A 22112-nucleotide genomic window follows, 5' to 3' on the forward strand; every position below is an offset into this window, starting at 1 on the left:
CATAATTACATGAAGTGAGCAAATAGTAATTTTGGGGAAAATCCAATAGTACACTCGTTTCAGCTGAATGCATTACTTACTATTCTGTGCATTTTCTGTTATGTACATGTGCATATGTATTCATAGTGAATTGTAATTGAATAGAAACAGAATGAATAATAATCAGCGCACAGGAGTACATAAAATCAAGTTGAATTCAAGAAACTTCCACATTGCATTTACTTTTGAACAGCCTTTAGCATTCTTCAGCTATGAAACTCTGGAGTAGCATTATGAGCAACTGGGGATATTGCTTAGTGTAACTTTACCAAATTCAGTAGCACCCACATAATATCAGCTGCTGACAACCCGATATCATTTCGAAAGTTAATTATACATGGTTACCTTAAGAGAGCACATAGTAATTTTGGGGAAAATTCAATAGTACACTCCTTTCAGCTGAAAGCTTTACTGACTATTCTGTGCATTTTCTATTATGTACATGTGCATAACTATTTAGAGTGAATTGTAATTTAAGAGAAACACAATGAATAATAATCAGCGTACAGGAGTACATAAAATCAAGTTGAATTCAAGAAACTTCCACATTGCATTTACTTTTGAACAGCCTTTAGCATTGTACATCTATAAAACTCTGTAGCATTATGAGCAACTGGGGATATTGCTTAGTGTAACTTTACCAAATTCAGTAGCACTCACATAATATCAGCTGCTGACAACTCGATATCATTTCGAAAGTTAATTATACATGGTTACCTGAAGAGAGCACATAGCAATTTTGGGGAAAATTGAATAGTACACTCCTTTCAGCTGAAAGCTTTACTGACTATTCTGTGCATTTTCTATTATGTACATGTGCTTAACTATTTAGAGTGAATTGTAATTGAATAGAAACACAATGAATAATACTCCAGCAATGGACTAGATAAACTGATGTTGAATTCAAGAACCAACTACAGTGCATTTAATTTTAAACAGCCTTTAGCTTTGTATTGCTTTGAAACACTGGAATAACATTATGATCAACGGGTAATACTGCTTAGTGTAACTTTACCAAATTCAGTAGCACACACATAAAACTTGCTGCAGACTACTCGATATCATATGGAATGTTTATTATAAATGGTTACATGAAGTGAGCAAATAGTATTTTGGGGGAAAATTCAATAGCACACTCGTTTCAGCTGAATGCATTACTTACTATTCTGTGCATTTTCTGTTATGTACGTGTGCATAACTATTCATAGTGAATTGTAATTGAATAGAAACAGAATGAAAAATAATCAGCGCAAAGGAGTACATAAAATCAAGTTGAATTCAAGAACCTTCCACATTGCATTTACTTTTCAACAGCCTTTAGCATTCTACAGCTATGAAACTCTGGAGTAGCATTATGAGCAACTGGGTATATTGCTTAGTGTAACTAGTAAATTCAGTAGCACCCACAGAATATCTGCTGCTGACAACTCGATATCATTTGGAACGTTAATTATACATGGTTTCATGAAGAGAGCACATAGTAATTTTGGGGAAAATTCAATAATACACTCCTCTCAGCTGAAATCTTTACTGACTATTCTGTGCATTTTCTATTATGTACATGTGCATAACTATTTAGAGTGAATTGTAATTGAATTGAAACACAATGAATAATACTCACAGCAATGGACTAGATAAACTGATGTTGAATTCAAGAACCAACTACAGTGCATTTAATTTTAAACAGCCTTTAGCTTTGTATTGCTTTGAAACACTGGAATAACATTATGATCAACGGGTGATACTGCTTAGTGTAACTTTACGAAATTCAGTAGCACACACATAAAACTTGCTGCAGACAACTCGATATGATATGGAATGTCTATTATACATAATTACATGAAGTGAGCAAATAGTAATTTTGGGGAAAATCCAATGGTACACTCGTTTCAGCTGAATGCATTACTTACTATTCTGTGCATTTTCTGTTATGTACATGTGCATATGTATTCATAGTGAATTGTAATTGAATAGAAACAGAATGAATAATAATCAGCGCACAGGAGTACATAAAATCAAGTTGAATTCAAGAAACTTCCACATTGCATTTACTTTTGAACAGCCTTTAGCATTCTACAGCTATGAAACTCTGGAGTAGCATTATGAGCAACTGGGGATATTGCTTAGTGTAACTTTACCAAATTCAGTAGCACACACATAATGTCAGCTGCTGACAACTCGATATGATTTCGAAAGTTAATTCTACATGGTTACCTGAAGAGAGCACATAGTAATTTTGGGGAAAATTCAATAGTCCACTCCTTTCAGCTGAAAGCTTTACTGACTATTCTGTGCATTTTCTATTATGTACATGTGCATAACTATTTAGAGTGAATTCTAATTGAATAGAAACACAATGAATAATACTCACAGCAATGGACTAGATAAACTGATGTTGAATTCAACAACCAACTACAGTGCATTTAATTTTAAACAGCCTTTAGCTTTGTATTGCTTTGAAACACTTGAATAACATTATGTTCAACGGGTGATACTGCTTAGTGTAACTTTACCAAATTCAGCAGCACACACATAATACTTGCTGCAGACAACTCGATATCATATGGAATGTCTATTATACATAATTACATGAAGTGAGCAAATAGTGATTTTGGGGAAAATCCAATAGGACACTCGTTTCAGCTGAATGCATTACTTACTATTCTGTGCATTTTCTGTTATGTACGTGTGCATAACTATTCATAGTGAATTGTAAATGAATAGAAACAGAATGAATAATAATCAGCGCACAGGAGTACATAAAATCAAGTTGAATTCAAGAAACTTCCACATTGCATTTACTTTTGAACAGCCTTTAGCATTGTACATCTATAAAACTCTGTAGCATTATGAGCAACTGGGGATATTGCTTAGTGTAACTTTACCAAATTCAGTAGCACTCACATAATATCAGCTGCTGACAACTCGATGTCATTTCGAAAGTTAATTATACATGGTTACCTGAAGAGAGCACATAGCAATTTTGGGGAAAATTGAATAGTACACTCCTTTCAGCTGAAAGCTTTACTGACTATTCTGTGCATTTTCTATTATGTACATGTGCTTAACTATTTAGAGTGAATTGTAATTGAATAGAAACACAATGAATAATACTCACAGCAATGGACTAGATAAACTGATGTTGAATTCAAGAACCAACTACAGTGCATTTAATTTTAAACAGCCTTTAGCTTTGTATTGCTTTGAAACACTGGAATAACATTATGATCAACGGGTAATACTGCTTAGTGTAACTTTACCAAATTCAGTAGCACACACATAAAACTTGCTGCAGACTACTCGATATCATATGGAATGTTTATTATAAATGGTTACATGAAGTGAGCAAATAGTATTTTGGGGGAAAATTCAATAGCACACTCGTTTCAGCTGAATGCATTACTTACTATTCTGTGCATTTTCTGTTATGTACGTGTCCATAACTATTCATAGTGAAATGTAATTGAATAGAAACAGAATGAAAAATAATCAGCGCAAAGGAGTACATAAAATCAAGTTGAATTCAAGAACCTTCCACATTGCATTTACTTTTGAACAGCCTTTAGCATTGTACATCTATAAAACTCTGTAGCATTATGAGCAACTGGGTATATTGCTTAGTGTAACTAGTAAATTCAGTAGCACCCACAGAATATCTGCTGCTGACAACTCGATATCATTTGGAACGTTAATTATACATGGTTTCATGAAGAGAGCACATAGTAATTTTGGGGAAAATTCAATAGTACACTCTTCTCAGCTGAAATCTTTACTGACTATTCTGTGCATTTTCTATTATGTACATGTGCATAACTATTTAGAGTGAATTGTAATTGAATTGAAACACAATGAATAATACTCACAGCAATGGACTAGATAAACTGATGTTGAATTCAAGAACCAACTACAGTGCATTTAATTTTAAACAGCCTTTAGCTTTGTATTGCTTTGAAACACTGGAATAACATTATGATCAACGGGTGATACTGCTTAGTGTAACTTTACCAAATTCAGTAGCACACACATAAAACTTGCTGCAGACTACTCGATATCATATGGAATGTTTATTATGAATGGTTACATGAAGTGAGCAAATAGTAATTTGGGGGAAAATCCAATAGTACACTCGTTTCAGCTGAATGCATTACTATTCTGTGCATTTTCTGTTATGTACGTGTGCATAACTATTCATAGTGAATTGTAATTGAATAGAAACAGAATGAAAAATAATCAGCGCAAAGGAGTACATAAAATCAAGTTGAATTCAAGAACCTTCCACATTGCATTTACTTTTCAACAGCCTTTAGCATTCTACAGCTATGAAACTCTGGAGTAGCATTATGAGCAACTGGGTATATTGCTTAGTGTAACTAGTAAATTCAGTAGCACCCACAGAATATCTGCTGCTGACAACTCGATATCATTTGGAACGTTAATTATACATGGTTTCATGAAGAGAGCACATAGTAATTTTGGGGAAAATTCAATAATACACTCCTCTCAGCTGAAATCTTTACTGACTATTCTGTGCATTTTCTATTATGTACATGTGCATAACTATTTAGAGTGAATTGTAATTGAATTGAAACACAATGAATAATACTCACAGCAATGGACTAGATAAACTGATGTTGAATTCAAGAACCAACTACAGTGCATTTAATTTTAAACAGCCTTTAGCTTTGTATTGCTTTGAAACACTGGAATAACATTATGATCAACGGGTGATACTGCTTAGTGTAACTTTACGAAATTCAGTAGCACACACATAAAACTTGCTGCAGACAACTCGATATGATATGGAATGTCTATTATACATAATTACATGAAGTGAGCAAATAGTAATTTTGGGGAAAATCCAATGGTACACTCGTTTCAGCTGAATGCATTACTTACTATTCTGTGCATTTTCTGTTATGTACATGTGCATATGTATTCATAGTGAATTGTAATTGAATAGAAACAGAATGAATAATAATCAGCGCACAGGAGTACATAAAATCAAGTTGAATTCAAGAAACTTCCACATTGCATTTACTTTTGAACAGCCTTTAGCATTCTACAGCTATGAAACTCTGGAGTAGCATTATGAGCAACTGGGGATATTGCTTAGTGTAACTTTACCAAATTCAGTAGCACACACATAATGTCAGCTGCTGACAACTCGATATGATTTCGAAAGTTAATTCTACATGGTTACCTGAAGAGAGCACATAGTAATTTTGGGGAAAATTCAATAGTCCACTCCTTTCAGCTGAAAGCTTTACTGACTATTCTGTGCATTTTCTATTATGTACATGTGCATAACTATTTAGAGTGAATTCTAATTGAATAGAAACACAATGAATAATACTCACAGCAATGGACTAGATAAACTGATGTTGAATTCAACAACCAACTACAGTGCATTTAATTTTAAACAGCCTTTAGCTTTGTATTGCTTTGAAACACTTGAATAACATTATGTTCAACGGGTGATACTGCTTAGTGTAACTTTACCAAATTCAGCAGCACACACATAATACTTGCTGCAGACAACTCGATATCATATGGAATGTCTATTATACATAATTACATGAAGTGAGCAAATAGTAATTTTGGGGAAAATCCAATAGTACACTCGTTTCAGCTGAATGCATTACTTACTACTCTGTGCATTTTCTGTTATTTACATGTGCATATGTATTCATAGTGAATTGTAAATGAATAGAAACAGAATGAATAATAATCAGCGCACAGGAGTACATAAAATCAAGTTGAATTCAAGAAACTTCCACATTGCATTTACTTTTGAACAGCCTTTAGCATTGTACATCTATAAAACTCTGTAGCATTATGAGCAACTGGGGATATTGCTTAGTGTAACTTTACCAAATTCAGTAGCACTCACATAATATCAGCTGCTGACAACTCGATGTCATTTCGAAAGTTAATTATACATGGTTACCTGAAGAGAGCACATAGCAATTTTGGGGAAAATTGAATAGTACACTCCTTTCAGCTGAAAGCTTTACTGACTATTCTGTGCATTTTCTATTATGTACATGTGCTTAACTATTTAGAGTGAATTGTAATTGAATAGAAACACAATGAATAATACTCACAGCAATGGACTAGATAAACTGATGTTGAATTCAAGAACCAACTACAGTGCATTTAATTTTAAACAGCCTTTAGCTTTGTATTGCTTTGAAACACTGGAATAACATTATGATCAACGGGTAATACTGCTTAGTGTAACTTTACCAAATTCAGTAGCACACACATAAAACTTGCTGCAGACTACTCGATATCATATGGAATGTTTATTATAAATGGTTACATGAAGTGAGCAAATAGTATTTTGGGGGAAAATTCAATAGCACACTCGTTTCAGCTGAATGCATTACTTACTATTCTGTGCATTTTCTGTTATGTACGTGTCCATAACTATTCATAGTGAAATGTAATTGAATAGAAACAGAATGAAAAATAATCAGCGCACAGGAGTACATAAAATCAAGTTGAATTCAGGAAACTTCCACATTGCATTTACTTTTGAACAGCCTTTAGCATTCTACAGCTATGAAACTCTGGAGTAGCATTATGAGCAACTGGGGATATTGCTTAGTGTAACTTTACCAAATTCAGTAGCACCCACATAATATCAGCTGCTGACAACCCGATATCATTTCGAAAGTTAATTATACATGGTTACCTTAAGAGAGCACATAGTAATTTGGGGGAAAATTCAATAGTACACTCCTTTCAGCTGAAAGCTTTACTGACTATTCTGTGCATTTTCTATTATGTACATGTGCATAACTATTTAGAGTGAATTGTAATTTAAGAGAAACACAATGAATAATACTCACAGCAATGGACTAGATAAACTGATGTTGAATTCAAGAACCAACTACAGTGCATTTAATTTTAAACAGCCTTTAGCTTTGTATTGCTTTGAAACACTGGAAAAACATTATGATCAACGGGTGATACTGCTTAGTGTAACTTTACCAAATTCAGTAGCACACACATAATACTTGCTGCAGACAACTCGATATGATATGGAATGTCTATTATACATAATTACATGAAGTGAGCAAATAGTAATTTTGGGGAAAATCCAATAGTACACTCGTTTCAGCTGAATGCATTACTTACTATTCTGTGCATTTTCTGTTATGTACATGTGCATATGTATTCATAGTGAATTGTAATTGAATAGAAACAGAATGAATAATAATCAGCGCACAGGAGTACATAAAATCAAGTTGAATTCAAGAAACTTCCACATTGCATTTACTTTTGAACAGCCTTTAGCATTCTTCAGCTATGAAACTCTGGAGTAGCATTATGAGCAACTGGGGATATTGCTTAGTGTAACTTTACCAAATTCAGTAGCACCCACATAATATCAGCTGCTGACAACCCGATATCATTTCGAAAGTTAATTATACATGGTTACCTTAAGAGAGCACATAGTAATTTTGGGGAAAATTCAATAGTACACTCCTTTCAGCTGAAAGCTTTACTGACTATTCTGTGCATTTTCTATTATGTACATGTGCATAACTATTTAGAGTGAATTGTAATTTAAGAGAAACACAATGAATAATAATCAGCGTACAGGAGTACATAAAATCAAGTTGAATTCAAGAAACTTCCACATTGCATTTACTTTTGAACAGCCTTTAGCATTGTACATCTATAAAACTCTGTAGCATTATGAGCAACTGGGGATATTGCTTAGTGTAACTTTACCAAATTCAGTAGCACTCACATAATATCAGCTGCTGACAACTCGATATCATTTCGAAAGTTAATTATACATGGTTACCTGAAGAGAGCACATAGCAATTTTGGGGAAAATTGAATAGTACACTCCTTTCAGCTGAAAGCTTTACTGACTATTCTGTGCATTTTCTATTATGTACATGTGCTTAACTATTTAGAGTGAATTGTAATTGAATAGAAACACAATGAATAATACTCCAGCAATGGACTAGATAAACTGATGTTGAATTCAAGAACCAACTACAGTGCATTTAATTTTAAACAGCCTTTAGCTTTGTATTGCTTTGAAACACTGGAATAACATTATGATCAACGGGTAATACTGCTTAGTGTAACTTTACCAAATTCAGTAGCACACACATAAAACTTGCTGCAGACTACTCGATATCATATGGAATGTTTATTATAAATGGTTACATGAAGTGAGCAAATAGTATTTTGGGGGAAAATTCAATAGCACACTCGTTTCAGCTGAATGCATTACTTACTATTCTGTGCATTTTCTGTTATGTACGTGTCCATTACTATTCATAGTGAAATGTAATTGAATAGAAACAGAATGAAAAATAATCAGCGCAAAGGAGTACATAAAATCAAGTTGAATTCAAGAACCTTCCACATTGCATTTACTTTTGAACAGCCTTTAGCATTGTACATCTATAAAACTCTGTAGCATTATGAGCAACTGGGTACATTGCTTAGTGTAACTAGTAAATTCAGTAGCACCCACAGAATATCAGCTGCTGACAACTCGATATCATTTCGAAAGTTAATTATACATGGTTTCCTGAAGAGAGCACATAGCAATTTTGGGGAAAATTCAATAGGACACTCCTTTCAGCTGAAAGCTTTACTGACTATTCTGTGCATTTTCTATTATGTACATGTGCATAACTATTTAGAGTGAATTGTAATTGAATAGAAACACAATGAATAATACTCACAGCAATGGACTAGATAAACTGATGTTGAATTCAAGAACCAACTACAGTGCATTTAATTTTAAACAGCCTTTAGCTTTGTATTGCTTTGAAACACTGGAATAACATTATGATCAACGGGTGATACTGCTTAGTGTAACTTTACCAAATTCAGTAGCACACACATAAAACTTGCTGCAGACTACTCGATATCATATGGAATGTTTATTATAAATGGTTACATGAAGTGAGCAAATAGTAATTTGGGGGAAAATCCAATAGTACACTCGTTTCAGCTGAATGCATTACTATTCTGTGCATTTTCTGTTATGTACGTGTGCATAACTATTCATAGTGAATTGTAATTGAATAGAAACAGAATGAAAAATAATCAGCGCAAAGGAGTACATAAAATCAAGTTGAATTCAAGAACCTTCCACATTGCATTTACTTTTCAACAGCCTTTAGCATTCTACAGCTATGAAACTCTGGAGTAGCATTATGAGCAACTGGGTATATTGCTTAGTGTAACTAGTAAATTCAGTAGCACCCACAGAATATCTGCTGCTGACAACTCGATATCATTTGGAACGTTAATTATACATGGTTTCATGAAGAGAGCACATAGTAATTTTGGGGAAAATTCAATAATACACTCCTCTCAGCTGAAATCTTTACTGACTATTCTGTGCATTTTCTATTATGTACATGTGCATAACTATTTAGAGTGAATTGTAATTGAATTGAAACACAATGAATAATACTCACAGCAATGGACTAGATAAACTGATGTTGAATTCAAGAACCAACTACAGTGCATTTAATTTTAAACAGCCTTTAGCTTTGTATTGCTTTGAAACACTGGAATAACATTATGATCAACGGGTGATACTGCTTAGTGTAACTTTACGAAATTCAGTAGCACACACATAAAACTTGCTGCAGACAACTCGATATGATATGGAATGTCTATTATACATAATTACATGAAGTGAGCAAATAGTAATTTTGGGGAAAATCCAATGGTACACTCGTTTCAGCTGAATGCATTACTTACTATTCTGTGCATTTTCTGTTATGTACATGTGCATATGTATTCATAGTGAATTGTAATTGAATAGAAACAGAATGAATAATAATCAGCGCACAGGAGTACATAAAATCAAGTTGAATTCAAGAAACTTCCACATTGCATTTACTTTTGAACAGCCTTTAGCATTCTACAGCTATGAAACTCTGGAGTAGCATTATGAGCAACTGGGGATATTGCTTAGTGTAACTTTACCAAATTCAGTAGCACACACATAATGTCAGCTGCTGACAACTCGATATGATTTCGAAAGTTAATTCTACATGGTTACCTGAAGAGAGCACATAGTAATTTTGGGGAAAATTCAATAGTCCACTCCTTTCAGCTGAAAGCTTTACTGACTATTCTGTGCATTTTCTATTATGTACATGTGCATAACTATTTAGAGTGAATTCTAATTGAATAGAAACACAATGAATAATACTCACAGCAATGGACTAGATAAACTGATGTTGAATTCAACAACCAACTACAGTGCATTTAATTTTAAACAGCCTTTAGCTTTGTATTGCTTTGAAACACTTGAATAACATTATGTTCAACGGGTGATACTGCTTAGTGTAACTTTACCAAATTCAGCAGCACACACATAATACTTGCTGCAGACAACTCGATATCATATGGAATGTCTATTATACATAATTACATGAAGTGAGCAAATAGTGATTTTGGGGAAAATCCAATAGGACACTCGTTTCAGCTGAATGCATTACTTACTATTCTGTGCATTTTCTGTTATGTACGTGTGCATAACTATTCATAGTGAATTGTAAATGAATAGAAACAGAATGAATAATAATCAGCGCACAGGAGTACATAAAATCAAGTTGAATTCAAGAAACTTCCACATTGCATTTACTTTTGAACAGCCTTTAGCATTGTACATCTATAAAACTCTGTAGCATTATGAGCAACTGGGGATATTGCTTAGTGTAACTTTACCAAATTCAGTAGCACTCACATAATATCAGCTGCTGACAACTCGATGTCATTTCGAAAGTTAATTATACATGGTTACCTGAAGAGAGCACATAGCAATTTTGGGGAAAATTGAATAGTACACTCCTTTCAGCTGAAAGCTTTACTGACTATTCTGTGCATTTTCTATTATGTACATGTGCTTAACTATTTAGAGTGAATTGTAATTGAATAGAAACACAATGAATAATACTCACAGCAATGGACTAGATAAACTGATGTTGAATTCAAGAACCAACTACAGTGCATTTAATTTTAAACAGCCTTTAGCTTTGTATTGCTTTGAAACACTGGAATAACATTATGATCAACGGGTAATACTGCTTAGTGTAACTTTACCAAATTCAGTAGCACACACATAAAACTTGCTGCAGACTACTCGATATCATATGGAATGTTTATTATAAATGGTTACATGAAGTGAGCAAATAGTATTTTGGGGGAAAATTCAATAGCACACTCGTTTCAGCTGAATGCATTACTTACTATTCTGTGCATTTTCTGTTATGTACGTGTCCATAACTATTCATAGTGAAATGTAATTGAATAGAAACAGAATGAAAAATAATCAGCGCAAAGGAGTACATAAAATCAAGTTGAATTCAAGAACCTTCCACATTGCATTTACTTTTGAACAGCCTTTAGCATTGTACATCTATAAAACTCTGTAGCATTATGAGCAACTGGGTATATTGCTTAGTGTAACTAGTAAATTCAGTAGCACCCACAGAATATCTGCTGCTGACAACTCGATATCATTTGGAACGTTAATTATACATGGTTTCATGAAGAGAGCACATAGTAATTTTGGGGAAAATTCAATAGTACACTCTTCTCAGCTGAAATCTTTACTGACTATTCTGTGCATTTTCTATTATGTACATGTGCATAACTATTTAGAGTGAATTGTAATTGAATTGAAACACAATGAATAATACTCACAGCAATGGACTAGATAAACTGATGTTGAATTCAAGAACCAACTACAGTGCATTTAATTTTAAACAGCCTTTAGCTTTGTATTGCTTTGAAACACTGGAATAACATTATGATCAACGGGTGATACTGCTTAGTGTAACTTTACCAAATTCAGTAGCACACACATAAAACTTGCTGCAGACTACTCGATATCATATGGAATGTTTATTATGAATGGTTACATGAAGTGAGCAAATAGTAATTTGGGGGAAAATCCAATAGTACACTCGTTTCAGCTGAATGCATTACTATTCTGTGCATTTTCTGTTATGTACGTGTGCATAACTATTCATAGTGAATTGTAATTGAATAGAAACAGAATGAAAAATAATCAGCGCAAAGGAGTACATAAAATCAAGTTGAATTCAAGAACCTTCCACATTGCATTTACTTTTCAACAGCCTTTAGCATTCTACAGCTATGAAACTCTGGAGTAGCATTATGAGCAACTGGGTATATTGCTTAGTGTAACTAGTAAATTCAGTAGCACCCACAGAATATCTGCTGCTGACAACTCGATATCATTTGGAACGTTAATTATACATGGTTTCATGAAGAGAGCACATAGTAATTTTGGGGAAAATTCAATAATACACTCCTCTCAGCTGAAATCTTTACTGACTATTCTGTGCATTTTCTATTATGTACATGTGCATAACTATTTAGAGTGAATTGTAATTGAATTGAAACACAATGAATAATACTCACAGCAATGGACTAGATAAACTGATGTTGAATTCAAGAACCAACTACAGTGCATTTAATTTTAAACAGCCTTTAGCTTTGTATTGCTTTGAAACACTGGAATCATTATGATCAACGGGTGATACTGCTTAGTGTAACTTTACGAAATTCAGTAGCACACACATAAAACTTGCTGCAGACAACTCGATATGATATGGAATGTCTATTATACATAATTACATGAAGTGAGCAAATAGTAATTTTGGGGAAAATCCAATGGTACACTCGTTTCAGCTGAATGCATTACTTACTATTCTGTGCATTTTCTGTTATGTACATGTGCATATGTATTCATAGTGAATTGTAATTGAATAGAAACAGAATGAATAATAATCAGCGCACAGGAGTACATAAAATCAAGTTGAATTCAAGAAACTTCCACATTGCATTTACTTTTGAACAGCCTTTAGCATTCTACAGCTATGAAACTCTGGAGTAGCATTATGAGCAACTGGGGATATTGCTTAGTGTAACTTTACCAAATTCAGTAGCACACACATAATGTCAGCTGCTGACAACTCGATATGATTTCGAAAGTTAATTCTACATGGTTACCTGAAGAGAGCACATAGTAATTTTGGGGAAAATTCAATAGTCCACTCCTTTCAGCTGAAAGCTTTACTGACTATTCTGTGCATTTTCTATTATGTACATGTGCATAACTATTTAGAGTGAATTCTAATTGAATAGAAACACAATGAATAATACTCACAGCAATGGACTAGATAAACTGATGTTGAATTCAACAACCAACTACAGTGCATTTAATTTTAAACAGCCTTTAGCTTTGTATTGCTTTGAAACACTTGAATAACATTATGTTCAACGGGTGATACTGCTTAGTGTAACTTTACCAAATTCAGCAGCACACACATAATACTTGCTGCAGACAACTCGATATCATATGGAATGTCTATTATACATAATTACATGAAGTGAGCAAATAGTAATTTTGGGGAAAATCCAATAGTACACTCGTTTCAGCTGAATGCATTACTTACTACTCTGTGCATTTTCTGTTATTTACATGTGCATATGTATTCATAGTGAATTGTAAATGAATAGAAACAGAATGAATAATAATCAGCGCACAGGAGTACATAAAATCAAGTTGAATTCAAGAAACTTCCACATTGCATTTACTTTTGAACAGCCTTTAGCATTGTACATCTATAAAACTCTGTAGCATTATGAGCAACTGGGGATATTGCTTAGTGTAACTTTACCAAATTCAGTAGCACTCACATAATATCAGCTGCTGACAACTCGATGTCATTTCGAAAGTTAATTATACATGGTTACCTGAAGAGAGCACATAGCAATTTTGGGGAAAATTGAATAGTACACTCCTTTCAGCTGAAAGCTTTACTGACTATTCTGTGCATTTTCTATTATGTACATGTGCTTAACTATTTAGAGTGAATTGTAATTGAATAGAAACACAATGAATAATACTCACAGCAATGGACTAGATAAACTGATGTTGAATTCAAGAACCAACTACAGTGCATTTAATTTTAAACAGCCTTTAGCTTTGTATTGCTTTGAAACACTGGAATAACATTATGATCAACGGGTAATACTGCTTAGTGTAACTTTACCAAATTCAGTAGCACACACATAAAACTTGCTGCAGACTACTCGATATCATATGGAATGTTTATTATAAATGGTTACATGAAGTGAGCAAATAGTATTTTGGGGGAAAATTCAATAGCACACTCGTTTCAGCTGAATGCATTACTTACTATTCTGTGCATTTTCTGTTATGTACGTGTCCATAACTATTCATAGTGAAATGTAATTGAATAGAAACAGAATGAAAAATAATCAGCGCAAAGGAGTACATAAAATCAAGTTGAATTCAAGAACCTTCCACATTGCATTTACTTTTGAACAGCCTTTAGCATTGTACATCTATAAAACTCTGTAGCATTATGAGCAACTGGGTATATTGCTTAGTGTAACTAGTAAATTCAGTAGCACCCACAGAATATCTGCTGCTGACAACTCGATATCATTTGGAACGTTAATTATACATGGTTTCATGAAGAGAGCACATAGTAATTTTGGGGAAAATTCAATAGTACACTCTTCTCAGCTGAAATCTTTACTGACTATTCTGTGCATTTTCTATTATGTACATGTGCATAACTATTTAGAGTGAATTGTAATTGAATTGAAACACAATGAATAATACTCACAGCAATGGACTAGATAAACTGATGTTGAATTCAAGAACCAACTACAGTGCATTTAATTTTAAACAGCCTTTAGCTTTGTATTGCTTTGAAACACTGGAATAACATTATGATCAACGGGTGATACTGCTTAGTGTAACTTTACCAAATTCAGTAGCACACACATAAAACTTGCTGCAGACTACTCGATATCATATGGAATGTTTATTATGAATGGTTACATGAAGTGAGCAAATAGTAATTTGGGGGAAAATCCAATAGTACACTCGTTTCAGCTGAATGCATTACTATTCTGTGCATTTTCTGTTATGTACGTGTGCATAACTATTCATAGTGAATTGTAATTGAATAGAAACAGAATGAAAAATAATCAGCGCAAAGGAGTACATAAAATCAAGTTGAATTCAAGAACCTTCCACATTGCATTTACTTTTCAACAGCCTTTAGCATTCTACAGCTATGAAACTCTGGAGTAGCATTATGAGCAACTGGGTATATTGCTTAGTGTAACTAGTAAATTCAGTAGCACCCACAGAATATCTGCTGCTGACAACTCGATATCATTTGGAACGTTAATTATACATGGTTTCATGAAGAGAGCACATAGTAATTTTGGGGAAAATTCAATAATACACTCCTCTCAGCTGAAATCTTTACTGACTATTCTGTGCATTTTCTATTATGTACATGTGCATAACTATTTAGAGTGAATTGTAATTGAATTGAAACACAATGAATAATACTCACAGCAATGGACTAGATAAACTGATGTTGAATTCAAGAACCAACTACAGTGCATTTAATTTTAAACAGCCTTTAGCTTTGTATTGCTTTGAAACACTGGAATCATTATGATCAACGGGTGATACTGCTTAGTGTAACTTTACGAAATTCAGTAGCACACACATAAAACTTGCTGCAGACAACTCGATATGATATGGAATGTCTATTATACATAATTACATGAAGTGAGCAAATAGTAATTTTGGGGAAAATCCAATGGTACACTCGTTTCAGCTGAATGCATTACTTACTATTCTGTGCATTTTCTGTTATGTACATGTGCATATGTATTCATAGTGAATTGTAATTGAATAGAAACAGAATGAATAATAATCAGCGCACAGGAGTACATAAAATCAAGTTGAATTCAAGAAACTTCCACATTGCATTTACTTTTGAACAGCCTTTAGCATTCTACAGCTATGAAACTCTGGAGTAGCATTATGAGCAACTGGGGATATTGCTTAGTGTAACTTTACCAAATTCAGTAGCACACACATAATGTCAGCTGCTGACAACTCGATATGATTTCGAAAGTTAATTCTACATGGTTACCTGAAGAGAGCACATAGTAATTTTGGGGAAAATTCAATAGTCCACTCCTTTCAGCTGAAAGCTTTACTGACTATTCTGTGCATTTTCTATTATGTACATGTGCATAACTATTTAGAGTGAATTCTAATTGAATAGAAACACAATGAATAATACTCACAGCAATGGACTAGATAAACTGATGTTGAATTCAACAACCAACTACAGTGCATTTAATTTTAAACAGCCTTTAGCTTTGTATTGCTTTGAAACACTTGAATAACATTATGTTCAACGGGTGATACTGCTTAGTGTAACTTTACCAAATTCAGCAGCACACACATAATACTTGCTGCAGACAACTCGATATCATATGGAATGTCTATTATACATAATTACATGAAGTGAGCAAATAGTAATTTTGGGGAAAATCCAATAGTACACTCGTTTCAGCTGAATGCATTACTTACTACTCTGTGCATTTTCTGTTATTTACATGTGCATATGTATTCATAGTGAATTGTAAATGAATAGAAACAGAATGAATAATAATCAGCGCACAGGAGTACATAAAATCAAGTTGAATTCAAGAAACTTCCACATTGCATTTACTTTTGAACAGCCTTTAGCATTGTACATCTATAAAACTCTGTAGCATTATGAGCAACTGGGGATATTGCTTAGTGTAACTTTACCAAATTCAGTAGCACTCACATAATATCAGCTGCTGACAACTCGATGTCATTTCGAAAGTTAATTATACATGGTTACCTGAAGAGAGCACATAGCAATTTTGGGGAAAATTGAATAGTACACTCCTTTCAGCTGAAAGCTTTACTGACTATTCTGTGCATTTTCTATTATGTACATGTGCTTAACTATTTAGAGTGAATTGTAATTGAATAGAAACACAATGAATAATACTCACAGCAATGGACTAGATAAACTGATGTTGAATTCAAGAACCAACTACAGTGCATTTAATTTTAAACAGCCTTTAGCTTTGTATTGCTTTGAAACACTGGAATAACATTATGATCAACGGGTAATACTGCTTAGTGTAACTTTACCAAATTCAGTAGCACACACATAAAACTTGCTGCAGACTACTCGATATCATATGGAATGTTTATTATAAATGGTTACATGAAGTGAGCAAATAGTATTTTGGGGGAAAATTCAATAGCACACTCGTTTCAGCTGAATGCATTACTTACTATTCTGTGCATTTTCTGTTATGTACGTGTCCATAACTATTCATAGTGAAATGTAATTGAATAGAAACAGAATGAAAAATAATCAGCGCAAAGGAGTACATAAAATCAAGTTGAATTCAAGAACCTTCCACATTGCATTTACTTTTGAACAGCCTTTAGCATTGTACATCTATAAAACTCTGTAGCATTATGAGCAACTGGGTATATTGCTTAGTGTAACTAGTAAATTCAGTAGCACCCACAGAATATCTGCTGCTGACAACTCGATATCATTTGGAACGTTAATTATACATGGTTTCATGAAGAGAGCACATAGTAATTTTGGGGAAAATTCAATAGTACACTCTTCTCAGCTGAAATCTTTACTGACTATTCTGTGCATTTTCTATTATGTACATGTGCATAACTATTTAGAGTGAATTGTAATTGAATTGAAACACAATGAATAATACTCACAGCAATGGACTAGATAAACTGATGTTGAATTCAAGAACCAACTACAGTGCATTTAATTTTAAACAGCCTTTAGCTTTGTATTGCTTTGAAACACTGGAATAACATTATGATCAACGGGTGATACTGCTTAGTGTAACTTTACCAAATTCAGTAGCACACACATAAAACTTGCTGCAGACAACTCGATATCATATGGAATGTCTATTATACATAATTACATGAAGTGAGCAAATAGTGATTTTGGGGAAAATCCAATAGGACACTCGTTTCAGCTGAATGCATTACTTACTATTCTGTGCATTTTCTGTTATGTACGTGTGCATAACTATTCTTAGTGAATTGTAATTGAATAGAAACAGAATGAAAAATAATCAGCGCAAAGGAGTACATAAAATCAAGTTGAATTCAAGAACCTTCCACATTGCATTTACTTTTGAACAGCCTTTAGCATTGTACATCTATAAAACTCTGTAGCATTATGAGCAACTGGGTACATTGCTTAGTGTAACTAGTAAATTCAGTAGCACCCACAGAATATCAGCTGCTGACAACTCGATATCATTTCGAAAGTTAATTATACATTGTTTCCTGAAGAGAGCACATAGCAATTTTGGGGAAAATTCAATAGGACACTCCTTTCAGCTGAAAGCTTTACTGACTATTCTGTGCATTTTCTATTATGTACATGTGCATAACTATTTAGAGTGAATTGTAATTGAATAGAAACACAATGAATAATACTCACAGCAATGGACTAGATAAACTGATGTTGAATTCAAGAACCAACTACAGTGCATTTAATTTTAAACAGCCTTTAGCTTTGTATTGCTTTGAAACACTGGAATAACATTATGATCAACGGGTGATACTGCTTAGTGTAACTTTACCAAATTCAGTAGCACACACATAAAACTTGCTGCAGACAACTCGATATCATATGGAATGTCTATTATACATAATTACATGAAGTGAGCAAATAGTGATTTTGGGGAAAATCCAATAGGACACTCGTTTCAGCTGAATGCATTACTATTCTGTGCATTTTCTGTTATGTACGTGTGCATAACTATTCATAGTGAATTGTAATTGAATAGAAACAGAATGAAAAATAATCAGCGCAAAGGAGTACATAAAATCAAGTTGAATTCAAGAACCTTCCACATTGCATTTACTTTTCAACAGCCTTTAGCATTCTACAGCTATGAAACTCTGGAGTAGCATTATGAGCAACTGGGTATATTGCTTAGTGTAACTAGTAAATTCAGTAGCACCCACAGAATATCTGCTGCTGACAACTCGATATCATTTGGAACGTTAATTATACATGGTTTCATGAAGAGAGCACATAGTAATTTTGGGGAAAATTCAATAATACACTCCTCTCAGCTGAAATCTTTACTGACTATTCTGTGCATTTTCTATTATGTACATGTGCATAACTATTTAGAGTGAATTGTAATTGAATTGAAACACAATGAATAATACTCACAGCAATGGACTAGATAAACTGATGTTGAATTCAAGAACCAACTACAGTGCATTTAATTTTAAACAGCCTTTAGCTTTGTATTGCTTTGAAACACTGGAATCATTATGATCAACGGGTGATACTGCTTAGTGTAACTTTACGAAATTCAGTAGCACACACATAAAACTTGCTGCAGACAACTCGATATGATATGGAATGTCTATTATACATAATTACATGAAGTGAGCAAATAGTAATTTTGGGGAAAATCCAATGGTACACTCGTTTCAGCTGAATGCATTACTTACTATTCTGTGCATTTTCTGTTATGTACATGTGCATATGTATTCATAGTGAATTGTAATTGAATAGAAACAGAATGAATAATAATCAGCGCACAGGAGTACATAAAATCAAGTTGAATTCAAGAAACTTCCACATTGCATTTACTTTTGAACAGCCTTTAGCATTCTACAGCTATGAAACTCTGGAGTAGCATTATGAGCAACTGGGGATATTGCTTAGTGTAACTTTACCAAATTCAGTAGCACACACATAATGTCAGCTGCTGACAACTCGATATGATTTCGAAAGTTAATTCTACATGGTTACCTGAAGAGAGCACATAGTAATTTTGGGGAAAATTCAATAGTCCACTCCTTTCAGCTGAAAGCTTTACTGACTATTCTGTGCATTTTCTATTATGTACATGTGCATAACTATTTAGAGTGAATTCTAATTGAATAGAAACACAATGAATAATACTCACAGCAATGGACTAGATAAACTGATGTTGAATTCAACAACCAACTACAGTGCATTTAATTTTAAACAGCCTTTAGCTTTGTATTGCTTTGAAACACTTGAATAACATTATGTTCAACGGGTGATACTGCTTAGTGTAACTTTACCAAATTCAGCAGCACACACATAATACTTGCTGCAGACAACTCGATATCATATGGAATGTCTATTATACATAATTACATGAAGTGAGCAAATAGTAATTTTGGGGAAAATCCAATAGTACACTCGTTTCAGCTGAATGCATTACTTACTACTCTGTGCATTTTCTGTTATTTACATGTGCATATGTATTCATAGTGAATTGTAAATGAATAGAAACAGAATGAATAATAATCAGCGCACAGGAGTACATAAAATCAAGTTGAATTCAAGAAACTTCCACATTGCATTTACTTTTGAACAGCCTTTAGCATTGTACATCTATAAAACTCTGTAGCATTATGAGCAACTGGGGATATTGCTTAGTGTAACTTTACCAAATTCAGTAGCACTCACATAATATCAGCTGCTGACAACTCGATGTCATTTCGAAAGTTAATTATACATGGTTACCTGAAGAGAGCACATAGCAATTTTGGGGAAAATTGAATAGTACACTCCTTTCAGCTGAAAGCTTTACTGACTATTCTGTGCATTTTCTATTATGTACATGTGCTTAACTATTTAGAGTGAATTGTAATTGAATAGAAACACAATGAATAATACTCACAGCAATGGACTAGATAAACTGATGTTGAATTCAAGAACCAACTACAGTGCATTTAATTTTAAACAGCCTTTAGCTTTGTATTGCTTTGAAACACTGGAATAACATTATGATCAACGGGTAATACTGCTTAGTGTAACTTTACCAAATTCAGTAGCACACACATAAAACTTGCTGCAGACTACTCGATATCATATGGAATGTTTATTATAAATGGTTACATGAAGTGAGCAAATAGTATTTTGGGGGAAAATTCAATAGCACACTCGTTTCAGCTGAATGAATTACTTACTATTCTGTGCATTTTCTGTTATGTACGTGTCCATAACTATTCATAGTGAAATGTAATTGAATAGAAACAGAATGAAAAATAATCAGCGCAAAGGAGTACATAAAATCAAGTTGAATTCAAGAACCTTCCACATTGCATTTACTTTTGAACAGCCTTTAGCATTGTACATCTATAAAACTCTGTAGCATTATGAGCAACTGGGTATATTGCTTAGTGTAACTAGTAAATTCAGTAGCACCCACAGAATATCTGCTGCTGACAACTCGATATCATTTGGAACGTTAATTATACATGGTTTCATGAAGAGAGCACATAGTAATTTTGGGGAAAATTCAATAGTACACTCTTCTCAGCTGAAATCTTTACTGACTATTCTGTGCATTTTCTATTATGTACATGTGCATAACTATTTAGAGTGAATTGTAATTGAATTGAAACACAATGAATAATACTCACAGCAATGGACTAGATAAACTGATGTTGAATTCAAGAACCAACTACAGTGCATTTAATTTTAAACAGCCTTTAGCTTTGTATTGCTTTGAAACACTGGAATAACATTATGATCAACGGGTGATACTGCTTAGTGTAACTTTACCAAATTCAGTAGCACACACATAAAACTTGCTGCAGACTACTCGATATCATATGGAATGTTTATTATGAATGGTTACATGAAGTGAGCAAATAGTAATTTGGGGGAAAATCCAATAGTACACTCGTTTCAGCTGAATGCATTACTATTCTGTGCATTTTCTGTTATGTACGTGTGCATAACTATTCATAGTGAATTGTAATTGAATAGAAACAGAATGAAAAATAATCAGCGCAAAGGAGTACATAAAATCAAGTTGAATTCAAGAACCTTCCACATTGCATTTACTTTTCAACAGCCTTTAGCATTCTACAGCTATGAAACTCTGGAGTAGCATTATGAGCAACTGGGTATATTGCTTAGTGTAACTAGTAAATTCAGTAGCACCCACAGAATATCTGCTGCTGACAACTCGATATCATTTGGAACGTTAATTATACATGGTTTCATGAAGAGAGCACATAGTAATTTTGGGGAAAATTCAATAATACACTCCTCTCAGCTGAAATCTTTACTGACTATTCTGTGCAT

The sequence above is a fragment of the Hypanus sabinus genome, chromosome 6, assembly GCF_030144855.1.
Source record: "Hypanus sabinus isolate sHypSab1 chromosome 6, sHypSab1.hap1, whole genome shotgun sequence".
In the NCBI taxonomy this organism is placed as follows: Eukaryota; Metazoa; Chordata; class Chondrichthyes; order Myliobatiformes; family Dasyatidae; genus Hypanus; species Hypanus sabinus.